We start from the raw sequence: 21223 nt of genomic DNA on the forward strand, positions 1-21223 counted from the left end.
TTGTCATGTGACCCATGGAAGCCTCTGTCACTAGGTCATTCAAAGCCCTGTGTGACTGTCCTTCTTGGTTCAGGCAGCTAGCTCTTAGCATGGACGTCCATAGGCCTGAGGAGAAGGCACTCAGCCCCCTGCCTTCTGGACTGGCATGTATGAAGGTCTTAGGGACCTATGCAGAAATGAGAGTGTCAACAATACTCTTGACCCCACACAGACCAGCCATTTCTAGGACAGTGTTCAATGAAGCCAAAGCCAAACACGGCTGAGAATTTCTTGAATATCCCTGGTCACAGGGCCAAGCTCTACCTTGGGTCTCCCTCACAGACAGTGATCCTTCAAAGGCTAGGACCGCGTCTGGACTGTCCTCACTCTGGTTGCTATGCCTGAGAAGCCCAATCATGCATATTGCCTCTTTAGACCTCATTACATCCTGATGAAGGAAGCAGGGAAGTCCTTCCTCCCTGTGTGACAGAGGGAAACTGAGACCCAGGGAGGGAAAGAGACCCTTCTGCCTCCACACACACCCAGTACCTGACACTGGGTTGACCACGTTAATAAAACCACTGAGCTGAAGGAAATATTTGCCTGGTGACTGACACTCAAGTTCTGAGCCTCTCAAGCGCAGAGGGATCTCCTAGGGCCACACAGGGAGAGGGTACCAGGCCTTCTGGTGGGTCCTCTGAGTTCTTCAAATTCCAGCCTGATGTCTTGGCACAGGGTCCACTGAGGGGTTGGTTAAGTCCCAGAAGATATAGTGATGGGCTCCCTGTTTTCTTAGAGCACAAAGGAGTCCTGGACAGTATTTGTCCCTGGCATCCATTGGGAACTTGGCCTGGAAGCTAGACTGTGGAAACAGGGTAGAAACTTTAAAATTATTACATTTGTATTCATGTGTGTTTGTGCGTGTGCGCACAGCCATTGGGAACTTAGCCTGGAAGCTAGACTGTGGAGACAGAGTAGAAATTTTAAAATTATTACATTTGTATTCATGTGTGTTTGTGTGTGTGTGCGTGTGTGCACACGTGGGGTTCAGAGGACGACCTCCAGAGCTGGTTGACTCTCCACTGTGAGTCCTGGGGATGGATCTCTCAGGTCATCAAGGACACACGGCCAGAGCTCTTACCGGTTGCCCAATCTTGCCAATTCTATTTGTCTATTTCGAAACGAGTTCTCTTGTAGCCAAGGCTAGCCTCAAACTCACTAGAAAGCCAAAGCGGGCCTTATGCTCCTGATCCTACAGCCCTTCCCTCCCAGATTCTGGGACTGCACACACCTGACTCAACCTTCCTGCCTGGCCTCCGGAACTGTGAATCAGCTTCTTAGGTTTCGGAAGACATGGCAGTCTCAGGTGTTTGGGGGATTCTAACTGGAGCAGAGACCAGCGCCATCCAGTAGGACTGGGACATTGTCACTCTGAATCACTGACCAGGGAGGGAACAGGGGTTACGGTCACAGCCTGTCCTGACTGAAAAGCTCACAGCAGGACAAGTCTGCCTCTCCTTGCGTTTGCTGTTCAGACTGCACTGGCTGCATTGTAGGCGCTCAGGGAATATTTGCCGCACATGGATCGGATCGGCGCAGCAAAGGCTAGAGATCAGACAGGCTATGGCACAGTTCGTAAGCACAGACTGCTGCAAAGGTCCCAGACGCAGCAATGACCTGACTCGGGCACTGCATGGATTTGCTGCAAATGACTCCTTTCCCTGCTTCGCACGGCCTCCCATGTGTCTACTTCATGCCTTGCCCGTCCTTTACTTCCATTGGCTGTGTAGGCTACGGAGAGGGACTCAGCCTTGAGTCAGGCTCTGTAACAGCTGCCTATACCCTCCTGCACTTGAGGCCTCGGTTTCCCTGTCCATCAAAGGAGACAACAATCTTACCTTGCCAGATTTGGTGAGGTGACAGTGGGAGGTATGGGGACCATTCTGAATTGGACCAGAACCATGGTCAAGCTGGGCTCAAACCTGACCAGAAAAAGTTGAGGCAACATACCTTGCTGGTTAGGGGTAGGGGTAGCTCCTAACCAATTAGCTAGCTACCTCATGAAGGACATACACTCCCCACCTTCTAGACCTCTCTGTCAGTGTAGGCACACAAATGCAGGCGTGGCCTCCAGAGGCTTCCCCAGTGTAATGGTCAGCATGGCCTATGCAGAGACGCTTGCCAGGGCTCGGCACTCGCTTGCCCTCAGACAGCGTCTGTCTGTCCAGCTTTCTTGCTCTTCATGCTCTTAACTTTCAGTTCCCCATTAATTCTGGCTTCTAAGGGCAGAGCCACTTAGGCAACATCCAGGGCTCTTGGCCCTTACAGTTTACAGTGTGGGCCGGGACTCTACTGTATTCCAGTTGCCCTGCTCACCCCCTGGTGCTCGAGCAGACTCTTTCCCATCTGCTCAGTTCTGGGGAACACATTCCTCATCAGGCATGGTTCCATCAGTGCTCCGGTCCTCAGACAGTTCACAGTGTGGCTATGGAGCACAGACAGCTGCCTGATGTTCTGCTACAAAACAGACTAAATGTTTACTAGGGCAGCATCGCCCGGGGGACTACACAGGAGGCCTGATTCCTGGACCAGGGCTTGGCTCTGGGCTTGACTGGGCATCTTCTTCAGCTTCCTGCAAGGAAGAAGGCTGGGAGCAGGCTCGGGGAAGGAATCCTGCTGGGGAGATAGGGCCTCATGACTGCGCTAATGGGGGAGCAGTGAGGCGCATAGAAAACACTGTGTCCCCAGCATCTCTCAGGGTGAGGGCTGTGGGTGCCGAAAGGGCTATTTATCTTATAGACGAGGCAGCGAGGCTGCAGTGGGCCAGAGACAAGCTGGGACTGACAGCCACAGCTTATGCTGCCTGTGCTGGATGTCTCTCTGAAGGAGGCAGCAGGGATGCAGTGTGGTCAGACAGAGAAGGAGCTGAGGTCAGGGCCTGAGTGTCAAAGCTACAGTCAGAGCCTCCTTCCTGAAAGTAACAACCTCAGGGAGAATCACTCCCCTTCTCTGAGCTCATTCCCCACTCCTGCTGCATGCTCCCTCATGTTCGTGTGTGGACATATGACATGGCACATATGTGGATGACAGTGGACAACCTTGTGGAGTGGGTTTTCTCCTTCCATCTTTTTTTTAATTAATTTATTTTTAATGCATTTTTCTCTGCTCCCCTCCCTGTTTTCCTTCCATCTTTATGTAGGTTCCAGGCACTGAAATCAGGTCGCCAAATTTGCATGGCAAGTACCTCTACATACCGAACCATCCCACCAGCCCACTCTCCTCCTCCTTAACTGTCTCCTCTGTAAAATGGGCATGATGATGCTTTGGCATTCTAGATCCCAAGAGAGAACCCTTACACATACCCAATTGGCCTTTATCATCAAGCTAGAGAATAAAGTGTGTAAAATATCCAAGGTCAGGGGCTGGAGAGATAGCTCAGTCAGTAAAGGACTTGCTGTGCAAGCATGAGGACCCGAGTTCAATTCCAAGCACCCACATAAAAATCCAGGTGCACCGGCATGTGCTTGTAACCCCAGCACTGAGGAGACGGAAACAGAAGGATTCCAAGTTCATTGGCCCTTCAGTCTAGCCTAATGTCTTACATAGTAAGAAACCAGTAAGAAACACCGTGTCAGTCAGATGTGGCAATGCACACCTTTAATCCCAGCATTTGAGAGGCAGAGGCAGGCAGAGATATCTGTGAGTTTAATGCCAGCCTGTTCTACAGAGTGAGTTCCAGGACAGTAAGGGTTACAGTAGAAAGTTGGAAAAATACAGGTCCAGCCAGGGCTACCTAATGAGACCCTGTCTCAAAGAGAGGGAGAGAGAGAGAGAGAGAGAGAGAGAGAGAGAGAGAAGGAAGAGGTGGAGGAGAAAAAGCCCTGTGTCAAAAAACAAGGTGATGGCACCCGAGTGACAGCACCTGAGGGGTTGACCACTGACAGGTGAATGCACACACACACACACACACGCACGCACACACACACACACACGCAGGGCCAGCTGGAAGGAGAGTTCTGTTTCCATTAGTGTTGGTTAATGATATCAAGTAAGTCACTCAACCTCTCTGTGCCTTGATTTCCTTCTCTGTTGAATAAAAATAAGAGCCTTTGCTTCCCACAGGATTGTTGGGTTCCTAGAGCTAATACATATGAAACAGCAGAGCCATTAATGAGCCCTGGGTTCACCACTTCCAGACAAGTCTCCACATGCAACTAGAACTACCGAAAACTCACATCCACCTCTGGGAAATAAGTTTGATAACAGCCCCTGGCTGGAGGGACCTGGGGTTGCAATGGGCCAGGGCGCAAGCTGTACCCCATAGGGCCAGCCCTTGGAAGTGCCTGCCATAGGAAAGCCTTGAGGAAGTCTGGCACTCAAAGCCAGGCGTGTCCTCAGTTCACCTTGGCTGTGCATGGCCTTGGCAGGGCTATGAGTGCCAGGCAGAAGCTCTCAGGATCTGGGAGAGTGGGCCCAGCAGGCCGCAGACCAGATGGCAGCACTGGACCTCCCAAGAGGAGTCTGCCTTCAGTGCATGTCCGGGAATGGGTATGACAGGAAGGCAGACAGAGGCTCCTCCCTGTGCCCTCCCCACTGTGCCTGCCACTGACCGTGCCTGACCCCCCACACCTCCAGGACAAGCAGTCAACCCACCCCTCTGTTTCCAAGGCTCACCCAGCAGTGTGGATCTCAGACAGGATGAGAGGCAGTGCTCCCCCTTGTAGACCACTGAGGTCAACTCTTTGAGAATGGAGCAAGCAGGTACTGTCTGAAGATGCAGAGGTGCCCAGAAAAGGGAAGCCAAAGAGTGTCTCTCTTGAGAAGCACAGGGGAGCTACAGCAGGCTGTTCGGGAATGGCCAGCTGGGAAAGATTCCTGGGGCTGCCCACTGAGGATGACGGAAGGAGAAGTGAGAGCCACCTATATTTCTGTTTTCCAGACTAGGGTCTCCAGGAGCTGAGAATGTAGCTCCAAAGAGTGTTTTCCCCAATAATAATAATAATAATAAAATACTTAAAATTTAAAAGAAAAACAGCAATAGCTGGACAGATGGCTTAGTGGTTATGAGCACTTGATGATCTTACAGAGGACTGGAATTTGGTTCTTAGCACCCACACAGCACCTCACAACTGCCTGTAACTCTAGTCCCAGATAATCTTCTGGTCTACACACACACACGCACACGCACACACATGTACATACACGCACAAATAATAAACATGAAATAATAATAATATAATCAATGAATATTTATTATACCAAATCATAGTGTAACTGTCAAGAGGGCTGGGAAAGAACATTCTAGTGTATGGTGGGGAGGGGAACGTGAGGGCACTAAGTCTCTACTGTCCACAGTGTGAAGTCAGTAGGTGATAGCATATTCATGTTTGACAAGCCAAGAAACTGTAACACCAGTGTGTTGTCTAGAGAGAACCCCAGAGGAGGCACCTGCCTAGAAAAGGGTGAGATAAGACAAAAGGTTCTCTCAGGAACCCTAGATTATCTGATTTTCACAAGTACATATACTGATTGATTTTTTTTTTCCTAGGTAGGATCTCACTATGTAACCCTGGCTGACCTGGAACTCACTATATAGAACAGACTGGCCTGGAACTCTGCCTCTGCTTCCTGACTGCTGAGGCCACCGTGCTTGGCCTAAATAAAATAAATTTTAGAAAATGTATCTTGTGGGCCTGCTGGCAAAGTTCTGGGAAGTGGAGGCAGGAAAGTCAGGCATTTAAGCTACATAGTCAGCTGGAGGCTAACCCTGGTTACAGAACTTCTGTAGCAAAAAGAACTAGACCAAACAATGTACCAGGGTGGCAGAAGTGACTCAGTGCAAAGCAGCTAGCTTTGCATGTGTGGGGCCCTGGGTTTGATTCCCCAGCACTGCAAAAAAGAGTTAAGTCAAATGTATCCAGAATCAGCCTGTGGGTGTGGCTCAGGTTGCAACTCTTTGGCTACCTCTGTTCTGTCACACCAGGGTGCGGGTTTCCTTTGCATCAGGACATCTGGCCTAGGATCCCACCACCAGGAGGATCCAAAGCAGGCTGGGATGCCTAGAGTACAGCCCTTCCCAGCGGCAGGGAGAGGAAACAGTGGCCTCTGTATATATGGAAATCCGTGGGCAGGTTTATTTGCTGGGAAGTCTGGGTCACTTCCCCTGTGGGCACTAAACACCCTGGAGGGTCAGGAGTGGGCTGTTTGATGGGAACCGAAGCCAGGGAGGAAAACCACTGCAGAGCTGGTGTTAAAAGGGGCCTGAGAGGCGGGCAGTGAGGGCTGACTGGAGCTGGAGAGATGACTCAGCGGTTGAGAGCACTGTTCTTCCAAAGATCCAACCCAAGTTCACTTTCCAGCATTCATATGGTAGCTCACACCTGTCTGTAACTCTAGTTCCAGGGCTTCTGACAGCTTCACACAGATGTACATGGACACAAAACACCAATACACATAAACTGAAAATAAATTATTAAAAAAAAATGTAACGAGAGAGAGAGAGAGAGAGAGAGAGAGAGAGAGAGAGGGAGGGAGGGAGGGAGGGAGGGGGAGGGAGGGAGAGAGAGAGAGAGGGAGAGAGAGGGAGAGAGAGAGAGAATGAGAGGAGGTTGCTGGCAGAGTCCTTGGCTAGATAAGTGTTCTGCATCTATGCAGGTAGGCCCAGGGTCCAACAGACTCGGAATGTATCTCTCCTGACTCGGTCTTGCCTGCTCTAGTGTGGTTAGCACTAGAAGATTCTGCTCTTATCTTTGAAATAGAGACAGCAAGAACAAGTTAATGAGTTGTTATGAGGCGTCATAAGGAGGGACACAATGTAAACCACATGTTCCAGGAGTGCTGGCCACTTCGGATCTGCCACTGCCACAACTTGCTGTCCCCTCGATGACAAAGGTGCAGCTGCCTTTAGACTTCTCCAAGAAAGGCGCAATGAAGGGAACAAAGCTTTGGTGACAAAGCCCGAGAAGCGCTCTCCCAGCCAAGACCAATGCTGGTGATGACAATGGCTTCCCCTATGGTCCTCACCCCAAACCAAGAGCTCTCAGTAACAAGAAATATCTCAGACAAATCTGAGAGACAGTCTGTAAAACAGCGAGATGAAACTCGGCAAGAGAAACATTAAGTTAAAATATAAGGAAACTAGGAACCAGCCAGATGGCTCAGCACCTGTTGTCAAGCCTGGAGACCTGGGTTCAATGCCCAGAAAGAGAGAACTGACTTCTGCCTCTATACTGTCTCAAAAAACAAACAAGGAGCTGAACAGTTGGCTTAGTGATTAAGAGCACCGGCTTCTCTTGCAGAGAACCCCGGTTTGGTTCCTAGCACCCACATGGCAGCTCACGAGCATCTGTAACCCTAGTTCCAGGGCATCTGATCTCTCTTCTGGCCTCCACTGGTACCAGACATGCACATGGTATATATACATGTATTCAAGCAAAATACTCACATACAGAAAAATAAACAAATATCAAGACAAAACAAACAAGCTGAGACTGTTCAGCACCAACATATAAAATGGTGTACTAGGAGGCCGGGTGATGGTAGCGCGCACGTCTTTAATCCTAGCACTTGGGAGGCCGAGGCGAGGGGATAGCTGTGAGTGTGAGGCCAGCCTGGCCTACAGAGCGAGTTCTAGGGCAGACAGAGCCGGGGGATGATGTACTAGGCTCTCTGCTACTCTCTGTTCTGGAGACAGCCACATTCCATACCGTGTCAGCCTTGTCCCTGAGACGCGATGGTGAAAAGTCAGAGGAAACTGATCCGTCAGTACTGGTGGAGCACGAATAACAAGAACCCAGAGACAGATATTGGGGTTCAATCTGAAGATCAGAAAAGTAAAGCAGTCAGCCACTGGCTCTTACCTCTACCTCAAACCGAAAATGGGCGAGCCTGCCTCCAGGAATCCTCAGAATGAAACTAAGCTGAGACCTATCTCCTCCCGTTTTACATTCCTCTTTAGTACGGAGAGTAAAGGTGTGCACCACCACCACCCAGACTCTATAGCTAATTAGTGTGGCTGCTGGGATTAAAGATGTGTGCCACCACTGTCTGGCCTGTATGGCTGGCTAGTGTGGCTGTTTTATACTGATCTTCAGGTAAGTTTTATTTATTAAAACACAAATAATATATTTCTATTTTGTTAAATCCAGTTCAGTCGTTTCCTGCCATCATAGAGGAAACTCCTTCCAGAGCAAATAAAGAACCTAATTCTTATTGTAAGAAACCACACTGCTCTGGGTAATAGAAGAGAGAACAAAAAATTCAGGAGAAACCATAAAGCAAGTATTTTGGCAAACTTCTATAAATGAACAAAGACCAAAATTAAAAATACAAATAAATGGTGTTGTCACTGAAGGTCTGTTAGACCCAGGTGTGGATGTAATAATAATTTACATTTTCTTATTCAGAATATTGGCATCCAAATTGGCCTGTTCAGGAATGTAAATGTTCAGTTTTTAGGGACTGGAACTTTATTTTAGGTAAAGCAGAGTATGAGATGGTTCCAATGTATAGGGTCAGAAGGACAGAGAGGAATATTAAAACCATATGTGGCTAACATAGTAATGAGTTTGTGGGGACATGATTTGTTACAGCAATGGAATGCTCAGATTAACTTTCTCCCAACCTTAGAAACAAACCATAAAGTAATGCATGTTTCTGGGAAAAATATTAGAAGGTTTTATAAAGAACAGTCACTGACCATTCAAGTTGTACAAGAACAGGGCAGAATAGCTGTTGCTATTTCAAAGGCACCAACAGCCCTACCTTTAAAATGGTTGAGAGACAAACATGTATGGGTTAAGCAATGTTAAGCCTTTAACAATAGAGAAACTGCGGGCTTTAGAGCAGCTGGTACAGGAGCAACTAGATGCTCAGCATAGTGAAGAATCAACCAGCCCTTGGATTTCTCCCGTATTTGTTAAGAAAAAAATCTGGAAAATGGAGAATGGTAACATATCTAAAAATTGTTAATAAGGTGATTCAGCCAATAGGCTCTCTATAGTCTGGAATTCTTTGCCTTCCCTATTGCCTAAAGAATGGCCTCTTAAAATTATTGATTTAAAAGACTGTTTCTTCACTATACCTTTACAAGAAAAAGACAGAGAAAAATTTGCCTTCATAGTGCCTACTTATAATAATTCTCAGCCTGTTAAGAGATATCAATGAAAAATTCTCCTACAGGGATTGTTAAATAACCCCACCCTGTGCCAATAATTTGTAAGTCAGCCATTGGAAATGATACATAGCAACTTCCTGAATCTATAATTTACCATTACATTGCCAACATTTTGCTATCTGATTCAAATGTAGATACTTTAGAAAAAAACTTTTGAAGAAGTAAAGAAAATTTTGCCTTATTGGGGATTACAAATTTCTTCTGAAAAAATACAAAGAGGAGATTATATTAATTATTTAGGTTATAAAATAGGCTTACAAAAATTAGACCCCAAAAGGTGCAAATTAGGAGAGATTGGTTGCAGACTCTTTTTTAAAAAATCTTATTTTACATACCAATCCTGGTTCCCTCTCCCTCCAGTCCTTCCTGATTGCAGACTCTTACTAACTTTCAAAGATTGCTAGGAGAAGACATTTCCCATCTATGGTGCACTATTTGAATAGGTCTTGATGACCTGATTGATTTAAACAAAACCTTAGGTGGTGAGAAGGACTTATATAGTCTCAGGGATTTATCAGCTGAAGCTAAGAGAGAATTGGTTTTGATTGAAGAGAAATTACAGAAGATACATGTGAATCTGAATCTTAACTGCATTCTGATCATATTACCCTCCAAACATTCCCCTACAGGAATTTTAATGCAGAGGGAAAATATTATCTTAGAATGGATCTTCTCACCACATAAACTGAGTAAAAAACTAAAAGCTTCTGTGGAAAAGGTCTCTGAGTTAATGATAAAATTGAGACTTTGTCAGTTAGCAGGAAAAGTCCCGGCAGATATTAGAGTACCTTTTAATAATGAAATTGACAAATTATGGGAAGAAAGTTAACCCTGGAAAAAAGCTTGTAGTAATTTTGGGGAGAGATTAATAACAAATATCCCAAAAGCAAGAGAATTCAACTTACAAAGAGAACTAACTGGATCCTTCCTCATATTGTATGGGACACACCAATAACCGGAGCTCCTAATTCTGTACTGATGCAAATAAGTCAGGAAAGGCAGGTTACAAATCAGAAAATCTAAGTAAAATGGATCGATGTCTTCGTGCTTCCGTTCAACAGTCAGAATCATATGCTATTCTCATGGTACTAAGGGATTTTTGTTTTTGTTTTGTTTTGTTTTTCGAGACAGGGTTTCTCTGTGGTTTTGGAGCCTGTCCTGGAACTAGCTCTTGTAGACCAGGCTGGTCTCGAACTCACAGAGATCTGCCTGCCTCTGCCTCCCAAGTGCTGGGATTAAAGGTGTGCGCCACCACCGCCCGGCTAAGAAACACCTCTTAATTAGAAGAGATGATAGTTCATTAAGCCCCATGGCCAATTAATCTAAACTAACCTATAAAACTAACATGCTTTTTGTTTCATCAGATATAAATTGCCAAAAGAGAATCTCCCCAAAATTAAGGTTGGGGAAGGGTTTTGTTTCTGTCTTTTCTGTGGAATAAAGGTATCCAGCTAAGGAATCTGAAGACCACTGGACAAATGACACATCTGATGAAAAAGTAAAAATCATCCAGAAAATATGTTCCAAGAAAAAGTAAATGGGCCTATTGGTATATCACATTTCCAACAAGATAAAATTCTATAAATCTTCCCGAATGCTTGGTTTTGCTGTTCCTTACAGGCATATAACGCGAACAGTCTTTTTGTAGTCCCAGTTCCATTAGATATTAAAGTTGGCATTGGAGTTGCCGTGGGGCTCTCTCCTTTTCCAAACCCAAGCTTGCTTACTAAAGCAAAATCCAGACTCTGTCTCATGTCAGAAGAGCCACCTGATATGGGACAGAAGAAAAACAAATATTTAAAGATTATTCTGTTGACACTCATCTCATAATCCTTTGGTTTTATGTTGAGTCTTTAACAGCTTTTCTTAAGGTATAAATTTTATAAGATTAACACACATACACACACACATATATATATATATTCTAAATTTTTGGCATGATACTAATGGTTATATAGAGTACTAATTCTAGAAAAAGGTTTCATCTACCTTCCTGTACATGATTTTGGGTTTGAGTCTGTCAGTTTTCTGCAGTGAACCATGAGCATGCCTAACAGCAAACTTTGAAGTCTCCAAAAGGAGGATGGGGCCCCAAACGACGATTCCTCCAGGACTATGATAACACCACTAAGCTGAAAAATACAACCTAAATATCGGTTTTGGACTACAATCTGCTCACAACAGTTTCGAGGTGGCTAGCTGAGATGATCCAGCCTCACAGACTACAGACAAGCCCTGCCCTTTCCCATTGTGCAGAGACTGAACAATTAATGATACAGCTCTCCTAGGACTTGAGAATTAACCCAAATTTTACTTTTCATGATCTCCTAAAGATACCTTTGCCCCCAGATAGCAGGAAGTAAATTTAAGAATATGACGCCCACATTCCCAAGAGGTGGGATGGGTGGTTTGGGTCATTCAATGGGTTATGGATATTTGTCATTGTTTAGGAGGGTTGATTACAAGTTGTTATTGGTTACGGCCAGAAGGAAAGTTGAACAAAGGAGATTAGATTCAGACATTTTGTTTTGAAAAGAAAAAAGGGATATGGAAATGATAAGGTAAAAGGGTACATTACTGACTCCACTCTGAAAAGAAAAAGGGAGGATATAGATATGATAAGATATAAGGTAGAAGCCGGGTGGTGGTGGCACACACCTTTAATCCCAGCACTTGGGAGGCAGAGGCAGGTGGATCTCTGTGAGTTTGAGACCAGCCTGGTCTACAAGAGCTAGTTCCAGGACAGGCTCCAAAACCACAGAGAAACCCTGTCTCAAAAAACCAAAAAAAAAAAAAAAAAGATATAAGGTAGACTATTGAATCTACTTTTAAAAAGCAACTGCTAGTTTTAAATGTTTTACATTGAATTGGACTTTTGTATATTGTATATAAATTTTGTATATCAATACAAGTTTTAGGTTAATTTTGTTAGAACATACCATACATATATTTCTACTCTTGTACCTATACAATTCATTTAATAGTGTAATGCAAATTTCTAGTTCTTGAAAATTATTATTACCAATTGTTTAGGATAAAAAGGAAACGCAGGTTAGTAATTAGTCACTTATTATAATTGAACTTGTAGTCATATTAGGCATGTTTTCAAGATCAAACAAAGATATATTTTAGATAGACAGGTTATCTTCAGACACTTAGGAGATCTACAGAATATGGCATTTAAGATATTTTAATAACCTATCCTTTTATTTATGACAGTGAGACATGTCTGCTCCTGCAGCACCAATCTATTTCAGAGAAGATAATGGGCATCAAAGAAACTCCACATGGAGTTTACTTTCTTTGTGGCAAAAGTAAGCCAGTGGGCAAGAAAGTGCCCTTGCTTCAACTGCTGACAGTATGCTCTCCTAATTGGACAAGCAGGACACAAAAGAAAGTGACTGCCGGGATGTTCTATCGGGAACTCACCAAGGCCAGCTGGCCGGGGACTGAAAAAGCATGGGACAAAACCGGTCTCGCTGAACATAATGGACAATGAGGACTACTGAGAACTGAAGAACAATGGCAATGGGTTCTTGATCCTATTGCACGTAATGGCTTTGTGGGAGCCCAGGTAGTTTGGATGCTCACCTTAATAGACCTGGATGGAGGTGGGTGGTCCTTGGACCTCCCACAGGGCAGAGAATCCTGCTTGCTCTTTGGGCTAAGGAGGAAGGAAGACTTGATTGGGTGAGGGGGAGGGAATGGGAGGTGGTGGCGGGGAAGAGGCAGAAATCTTTAATAATTAAATAAATTAATTAATAAATAAAAAAAAAAGAAAGTGACTGCCAAATATTGTCAAGACAAGGAGGGACAGCCCTTCAGAATATCCTGCTTCATAGAAAAGTCAGTTGGATATGCTAGGTCTGTAGGCTGAAGATGAGATGTCCCAACATTGCAGAAGAACCTTGGGTTCTGCCAGCTGTTTCTGTCATTTCTCACATCTTTTGGAAGTCTCTTGCTTCCACTTCCTGATTACTCAGTTAATATTATTTCCTTCTTGGATTTGAGGAAGTTGAAGACTAGATTGTTATAATTTTCCTTGTTTACCAGATGCATAAAGCAAGTTATAATAGGAATTGAATTAGGTACAAGACTTTAACTCACCAAAATAGGATAGGTACGGAGTATTTACTCTGAATTTGTCCAATGCAAATGGACTAGACACTGTTGATGTATTTATTGCCTTATATATTGTGCATAGTTTTTCTTATATTAGTTATAGCCTTCTTTTTTATTTTAGACAAAAGAGGGGAAATAATAGTGATACACTATTTGTGTTTTAATAAGTAAAGCTTGGCTGGGCGGTGGTGGTGCACGCCTTTAATTCCAGAACTCGGGAGGCAGAAGCAGGCGGATCTCTGGGCGTTCGAGGCCAGCCTGGTCTATAAGAGCTAGTTCCAGGATAGGAACCAAAAAGCTATGGAGAAACCCTGTCTCGAAAAAAAAAAAAAAAATAAGTAAAGCTTGCTCAAAGATCAAGGCAAAACAGCCACACTAGGCAGCCATGCAGGCCAGGCAGGGGTGGCACACACCTTTAATCCCAGAAGCCACACGAGTTAGCCACAGAGACTGGGTGGTGGTGGTGAATGCCTTTAATCCCAGCACTAGAGAGGAATATAAAATGGGAGGAGACGGATCTCACTCTCAGTCTGAGGATTTGTGGAGACAGGATCGCCCATTTTCGGTCTGAGGAAGAGGTAAGAGTCAGTAGCTGTCTACTCTGCATTTCTGATTGAACCCCAATATCTGTCTCTGGGTTTTTATTATTTGTGCTACATATAGGGTGCCCGGTTACCTGGACTTCCTTCAACTCTGGCAAAGTGGATATTACTGCCATCATTGTTAACCTCTCATTGACCTCTATTACATGATCCACAGGTTGCAGTATGACTCCACCCATGGAAAGTTCCACAACACGGCCAAGGCTGAGAATGTTGTCAACAGGAGGCCATCACCTTCTTCCAGGATCAAGATCCTGCCAACATCAGATAGGGTGATGCTGGTGCAGACTGTGCTGTGGAGTTGCTGGTGTCTTCACCACCACGGAGAAGGTTAGGGCCCACTTGAAGGGTGGGGTCCAAAGGGTCACCATCTCTGCCCCTTCTGCTGATGCCCCCATGTTTGTGATGGGTGTGGTGTGGACAATGAGAAGTAAGACACCCCCCCCCCAAGGTTGTCAGCAGTGCTTCCTGCACAAACTGCTTAGCCGACCCTGGTCAAGGTCATCCATGTCAGCTTTGGCATTGTGGAAGGACTCATGACTCGGTCCACACCATCACTGCACCCAGAAGACTGTGGACGGCTCCTCTGGCAATCTGTGCCATGATGACCATGGGGATGTCCAGAACATCATCCCTGCATCCACTGGCGCTGCCAAGTGGTCAGGGTGATCCCAGAGCTGAACAGGAAGCGTAGCTTCCCATGGTGTCTGTCAAGGATGTGAGATGCTGCCTGGAGAAAGCTGCCAAGCGTGACGACTTCAAGGAGGTGGTGAAGCAGGCATCTGGGGGACCACTAAAGGGCATCCTGGGCTACATGGAGGACCAGGTTGTCTCCCTCGACTTTAACAGTGATGCCCACTCTACTACCTTTGATTCTGAAGCTGGCAATGCTCTCGATGACATCATCATATTTCCTGGTATGACAATGAATGGCTCCAGTAACAGGATGGTGGACCTACATGGTCTCCAAGGAGTAAGAAGGCCTGGAGCACCCACCCCAGCAAGAACACAAGAGCAAGAGAGAAGTCTTTGACTGCTGAGGAGTTCTTGTGCCAGCTCAGCCTCTGACAGTGAGCGTGTGCCCCCATAGTTTCCATTCCAGACCCCCAGAAGAAGGCACGGGCTTCTTGAATATCATCCATACTTTCTTGAATATCATCCATAAAGTTCACTGCGCACACACACACACATGGTATATACACATCCTCCTGTAATCTTTATGCCCTCTCCTTTAGGGAATAATAAGGAAAAAAAGACTATACATGGTCAGTGCAGAAGCCATGAGTGTGGAAGTTGCAGATGCAGAGGGCGGCACACACGTGTGCACACATACACAAATATACACATACATGTGCACACACACATGCACACACACACACCACGTGAATGTCTGAAGCCATGGGTGTGGAAGTTGCAGGTGCAGAAGGTGGGACACACACGCACGAGTGTGCACATACACACACCAAATGAATGTCTGAAAAAGCTCCAGCCCACAACCTGGCAAACACCTTCCCTTTCCAGGGCAAAGTACAGGCTGGGTAGGGCCTTAACCTGAGCTGTGTAGGCGAGCATGCCTCTGATTTGTGGCTATTTTGAGGTTTCCTTTCACTTTATTCTGCCCTGCACCCACCGCCTCCCCCGACACTCAGCATTCTTGCCATTGTAACTGTTGAGCCTTTTCTCCCGTCCACTTGTTTTTTGTTGGTTTGTTTTGTTTTTTGGTCTTGTTTTTGTTGGTTTTTTAAATTTCTTAGACTACATTATTTATGGGGGGCACCTTTGTGCCCCATGCATGTGTGGAGGTCAGGGGACAACTTCCTGGAGGTGGTTCTCTCCCTCTACCTTATGAGTCCCAAGGATCAAACTTGTGCCACTACACAGCAAGTGCCTCTACCTGCTGAGCTATCTCACTGTGTGAGGCTTTGAATGCTCAGCTTTATCTCAGACTTTACCATGCCCCAAACAAGAACACCTTGAGTGCCAGCTGCCTCTACCGGAGCCTTTGATGGGAAATGAGAGGCAGCAGCCGCAGAGGGCTCACTGCCAAAGACTTGAAGCAGCTGCCCAGGGGTGGGGAATGTGAGTGGGTGTGTGGAGAGGCTGGCACCTTTCCTTACACCCAGCTGCCAGGTGACCTGGTATGCTCCCAAGCCCACATCCCCACAGGGCCATCTCAGGTCCTGCCTCCCCAGGAACATGGGGTTCCTGGGGAGAAGCTTCAGGAGAAAGTCTCTTTTTTTTTTTTTTTTTTTTTTTGGTTTTTCGAGACAGGGTTTCTCTGTGGTTTTGGAGCCTGTCCTGGAACTAGCCCTTGTAGACCAGGCTGGTCTCGAACTCACAGAGATCCACCTGCCTCTGCCTCACAAGTGCTGGGATTAAAGGCATGCGCCACCACCGCCCGGCAGGAGAAAGTCTTAAACAATTCTAATTTCATACTAGACAGATCGGGAGGCTGGATCTGGCTCTCTTGAATCTCAGAAAGCTGCAGGGGCTTCCCCCTCACCACCCTTGCGCCCTGTGGAAGTGAATGTGGCCTCAGAGCCTCTGGAACAGGAATCATGGTGGTTGTGAGGCACCATGTGAGTGCTAGGAAACAAATCCAGGTCCTCTGCAAGAACACAAGGCGTTCCCTTACTGCCGAGCCACTGCTCCAGCTCCCAATGTCTGTATGTGTGTGTGCATGGGTGGTGGTGGGGGGTTGTTTGGTTGTTTTTTTAAGAAAAAGAGGCAAGGAGACAAACTGGTTCAAGATACATCAAAGGTTCTAAAAAAAAAATCAATGGATCAACAGACTACTTAAAAAAAACAAACAAACCGCCGGGCGGTGGTGGCGCACGCCTTTAATCCCAGCACTTGGGAGGCAGAGGCAGGCGGATCTCTGTGAGTTCAAGACCAGCCTGGTCTACAAGAGCTAGTTCCAGGACAGGCTCCAAAAGCACAGAGAAACCCTGTCTCGAAAAACCAAAAAAAAAAAAACCAACCTAGAAACCAGGAGTCTGGCTGTGGAGAGGGCTCGGGGGTTAAAGTGCTTGCCAAGCAAACATGAGGACCTGAGTTTGTCTCTCAATCCTTAAAGCCCCCAGTAGAAGGAAAGAATTGATTCCAAAATTGTCTTCTGACCACGATTTGTATACTTATACCCATGCGCATACACAAATAAAATAATAATATAAAAATAAAATAAAACAAAATAGGAAAATAGGAAATACCAGTCAAACATGGTGGCCCACAATTTTAATCCTAGCAGTAGGGAAGCAGAGGCAAGTTGTCTCTGAATCTGAGCTAGCCTGGTCTACGGAGTTCCAGGCCAGCCTGGTCTACCAAAAAAAGACTTAAGTCCAAGTGTAAAAAGAAAGTAACTGACATTAACTGGACAGCCTCAGGGATTTGCCCAAAGCTGAGCAGAGCTGCAGGCCCGTGAGCTCTCTTACTGGAGAGCTAGCAGAGCTACACTTTCATGCCAATTTCTGTTAAAAGTTTTAAAAATGCTTACAGTCTTTTGTTTTTAATATAACAGGGTACAGAGTCAGCCCTCCTTATTGGTGGGGTTGAAATATGCGAAGTTAACTGATTGTGAATAAAAAGATTAAAAATAATAATCATCCACACGGAGCATGCCTGGACTCTTTCTTGTCCTTTTCCCCTGGGTCTGGGACTGACTCAGCTGGCAAAGCGCTTGCTGCACAAAGTCAGAAACTCGAGTTTGCTCCCCAGCATCCACATTAAAAAGCCCTGGTGGTGATGCACACACCTCCATCCCTCTGCTAAAGGTAGCGACAGCCAGGCTAGCGAAACTGGAAAGCTCCGGGTGCCATAGAGACACCACCAAACACAAGGTGGAAGGCTAGCCCACAACAGCTCAGCAGTGAAGTGAATCCTGCAAGCCCGCCGACTGGAGACCGATACTCGGAACCAACGGAGACGCAGGTGGAGACAGAAGCTCACCCAGAAGCTCACGGGCCAGCTCGCCCCGAGAATGTGGCACAGTGACAGAAACAAGAGAGGCCATGCTCGACAAGGTGGAAGAGAACACTGACTCTCTCTCTCTCACACACACACCCTCACCAATATACCTACATACAAATAAATACATTTTAATATATTTTTCTGATTAATTTTCGCTTTACATATATGTGTGTTTGCCTGCATGTATATATGTGTACCACATGCATACATACTACACAAGGAGTTCACAAGTGTCAGACCCTGGAACTGGAGTTACAGATGGTTGTGAGGCACTAGGTGGGTTCTGAGCACTTAATCTGGGTCCTCTGCAAAAGCAACAGTGCTCTTAACCACCAAACTACCTCTGCCTCCAATATATATATATATATATATATACTTATAATAAAAAACAATTGAGGAAGATGCTACTGTCAGACCAACGCACACGTATTTTTCCGTATATACACACTAATGACAACATAATAAAAGCTATTTATGTAGAGCTCCATTGTATTTGTTGCTGTAAATCATCTACATGATTTAAGGAAGTGTACTGAAGGATGTACATGGGTTATATGAAATACTATGCCATTTTTTAAATTAATGTTTTTTGGGTTTTTTTTTTTTTTTGAGACAGGGTTTTTCTGTGTAGTCCTGGCTGGCCTGGAACTCACTCTGTAGAACAGGCTGGCCTCGAACTCACAGAGATCCACCTACCTCTGCTCCCCCAGTGCTGGAATTTAAGGTGTGTGCCATTACCTCCAGTTTACTGTACCATTTTATACAAAGGATATATGCATCTGAGGATTTTGGTGTCTTGGGAGAGATTGTGGAACCCGTCCCCAACAAATGATGAGAGGTTACTGCAACTATATCTTCTGTAACATAATTTTTTTTGGGGGGGGGTGGTTTTCAAGACAAGGTTTCTCTGTGTAGCCCTGGCTGTCCTGGAACTCGCTCTGCAGACTGCTGCCTGACATAAGATTTTTAAATAAGGTGCCAGGTGTGGTGTACACACTCTTCTTTCTCTCTCTCTCTTTTATTTATTTATTTATTTTTTATTTTTGTTTTTTTTCAAGACAGGGTTTCTCTGTAGCTTTGGTGCCTGTCCTGGAACTAGCTCTTGTAGACCAGGCTGGCCTTGAACTCACAGAGATCTGCCTGCCTCTGCCTCCCAAGTGCTGGAAGGTACACACACTCTTAATCCTAACACTTGCGTTTGGAAAACAAAGGCAAGTGGATCTCTGTGAGTTCGAGGCCAGCCTGGTCTACAGAGCAAATTCCAGGCCAATCAGGCCTGTATAGAAAGATCTGTCTCAAAAAAAAAAAAAAAAATTAAATGAGGAGCTAAGAGAGATGGTTCAGCAGTTAAAAGCACCATCTGCTCTTCCCGAGGTCCATGATTTGATTTTTCCATGTAGAACTTCACAACCATCTGTAATTGCAGTTCCAAGGGATCTAATACCATCTTCTGGCTTCCTTAGGTACTAGGCATGTAAGTGGTACACAAACATACACACAGACAAAAGCACCCATGCATATAAAATAAAATTAAAATTTAAAAATATAAAAATTAATGAATTTCCCCATCATCATAAAAGGAGTCTGGGGCCCACCAACCGGCCATCATGACACAGGTGCATTTATGGAGTAACACAAGATGCCATTTGTAGGAGGAAAATCTTAAGCCAGACATGGGACAATGCAGAAACAGTACATGGGATCAAGATGCATTTCAACCAAGTTCTGGAAGAAGATGATCCATCAGGCCTGTTGGTACAAGACCGTTCATACAGATGGCAGTGTCCCAGGAGAGTCTGAAAACACCCTACATAGTGGAGGAAGACAGTGACCCAATCCTCAGGGACTGTGACAGTCAGGTCCTGACAGACTGAGTAGAGCAAGGTGCTGCCCAGGTTGAAGAACATAAAGCAGCCCAAGCATGGGGGCACATGCCTACAATCCCAGCACTTGGAAGGCCAAGACAGGAGGATCAAGAGTTCAAAGCCAGTCTAGACTACACAGTAAGATCCGGTTTCCTCCAAAACAACAGAAACTAAAATACAGAACCCAAAGAGAGGAGGCAGCCAGGGAGCAACCTTCAGGGACAAACTTGGTGCTGTGCAAACTCTGTTCTACCATGATGGTCCAGGCAAGCCCCAGCTCTGGGTGCTCTCTGGGTATGGATTCAGCCTGCCACAGAATGAAAACACTGGTGGGGAGAGGCATGCACAGATCCACAGAACCCACACAAAAACCAGGCCACCTGCCAGTTACCCCAGCACTCAGGAGGCAGAGGCAGATGGACCTCTGTGAGCTAGAGGCCAGCCTAATCTACATAGCAAATTCCAGGCCACTCGGGAGTATACAGTGAGACATTATCTCAAAAAGAAAACCAAAACAAACAACCAAGAAAGAGAAAGGAGGGAGGAAGGGTGAACTGGTGCCCTCAAAAGGGAAAGAGACACAGAGAGGTAGAAAGAAAGGTTCATGGTTGTATTCCAGGAATTTTGTTGGAGCAATGGTCACTTTCCCTTTCCTTCATTTCCTGGGTACCAGTTATTTTCAGACTATTCAATTATACTAAGACTGTGAGGTCTAACTTCAGTCGATGAGGAAAGAACACAGCCACTGTCTGAGTTAGAACAAAAACCAAATGAACTTCCTGTCCTTGTGTGTTCACTCTTCCCAAGCAGACTCTCACCATCAAAAGTATAGTTTGCCCCGCCAGCGCTTCAGCTGCAGTGATGGTCTCTTTCTTTGTGACCCTGCACTTACTTCTAATAAAGCCTAGAAGGTGTTCGATCCCCTGGCACTGGGGTTACAGGTGACATGTGGCGCGGAGAATCGAACCTGGGTCCTCTGGGAGAGCGGTCAGTGCTCTCCAGCTCTGTTTGGGCATTTTCATCTCAGAGTGGGCTGCAGACAGAAAAGGGGAAACTGCATGGTACTTAGGCTCGTGATAGTCTCTGACCTCTGACTCTGTTCTTTATGACTATCTGGTGGGGTTTTTTTTTGTTGTTGTCGTTTGTTTTGTTTTGGTTTGGTTTTGGTTTTGATAAACCTACTCTGTGGGTCCAGTTAGCTTGAACTAGAATTCAGTGATTCGTTCAGGGCTAGGGATGACTTCTCAGAGGTAGGGAAGTTGCCAGCAGCCAGCCAGACATTAGCAGATTTTGAAGGTCATTAAATCATAAAAACAGAATCCCTCATAATCAGCGGCTTGCTAACCAGGCCCTGAAAGTGCAGGGTTTTGATTCCTGAGAAAAGAGTGAAGTCTGCATCTTGTCCCTAGCCGTGGGTGGACATGCAACTTTCTAATTGTCCAAAAGACCGTGAGATTACTATAGCAGGAGGCTTTCTGGTGAAAAATAAAGACATAATTTTGGGTGGGTGGATC

At 45.7% G+C, this 21223-nt stretch overlaps 1 pseudogene; it reads left to right on the plus strand.

Moving 5' to 3' along the window:
• The first annotated feature begins 89 nt into the window (after positions 1-89).
• Positions 90-14911, plus strand: LOC130879868 (glyceraldehyde-3-phosphate dehydrogenase-like; annotated as a pseudogene).
• Positions 14912-21223: the final 6312 nt, after the last annotated feature.

Source organism: Chionomys nivalis, chromosome 8, assembly GCF_950005125.1.
Source record: "Chionomys nivalis chromosome 8, mChiNiv1.1, whole genome shotgun sequence".
In the NCBI taxonomy this organism is placed as follows: domain Eukaryota; kingdom Metazoa; phylum Chordata; class Mammalia; order Rodentia; family Cricetidae; genus Chionomys; species Chionomys nivalis.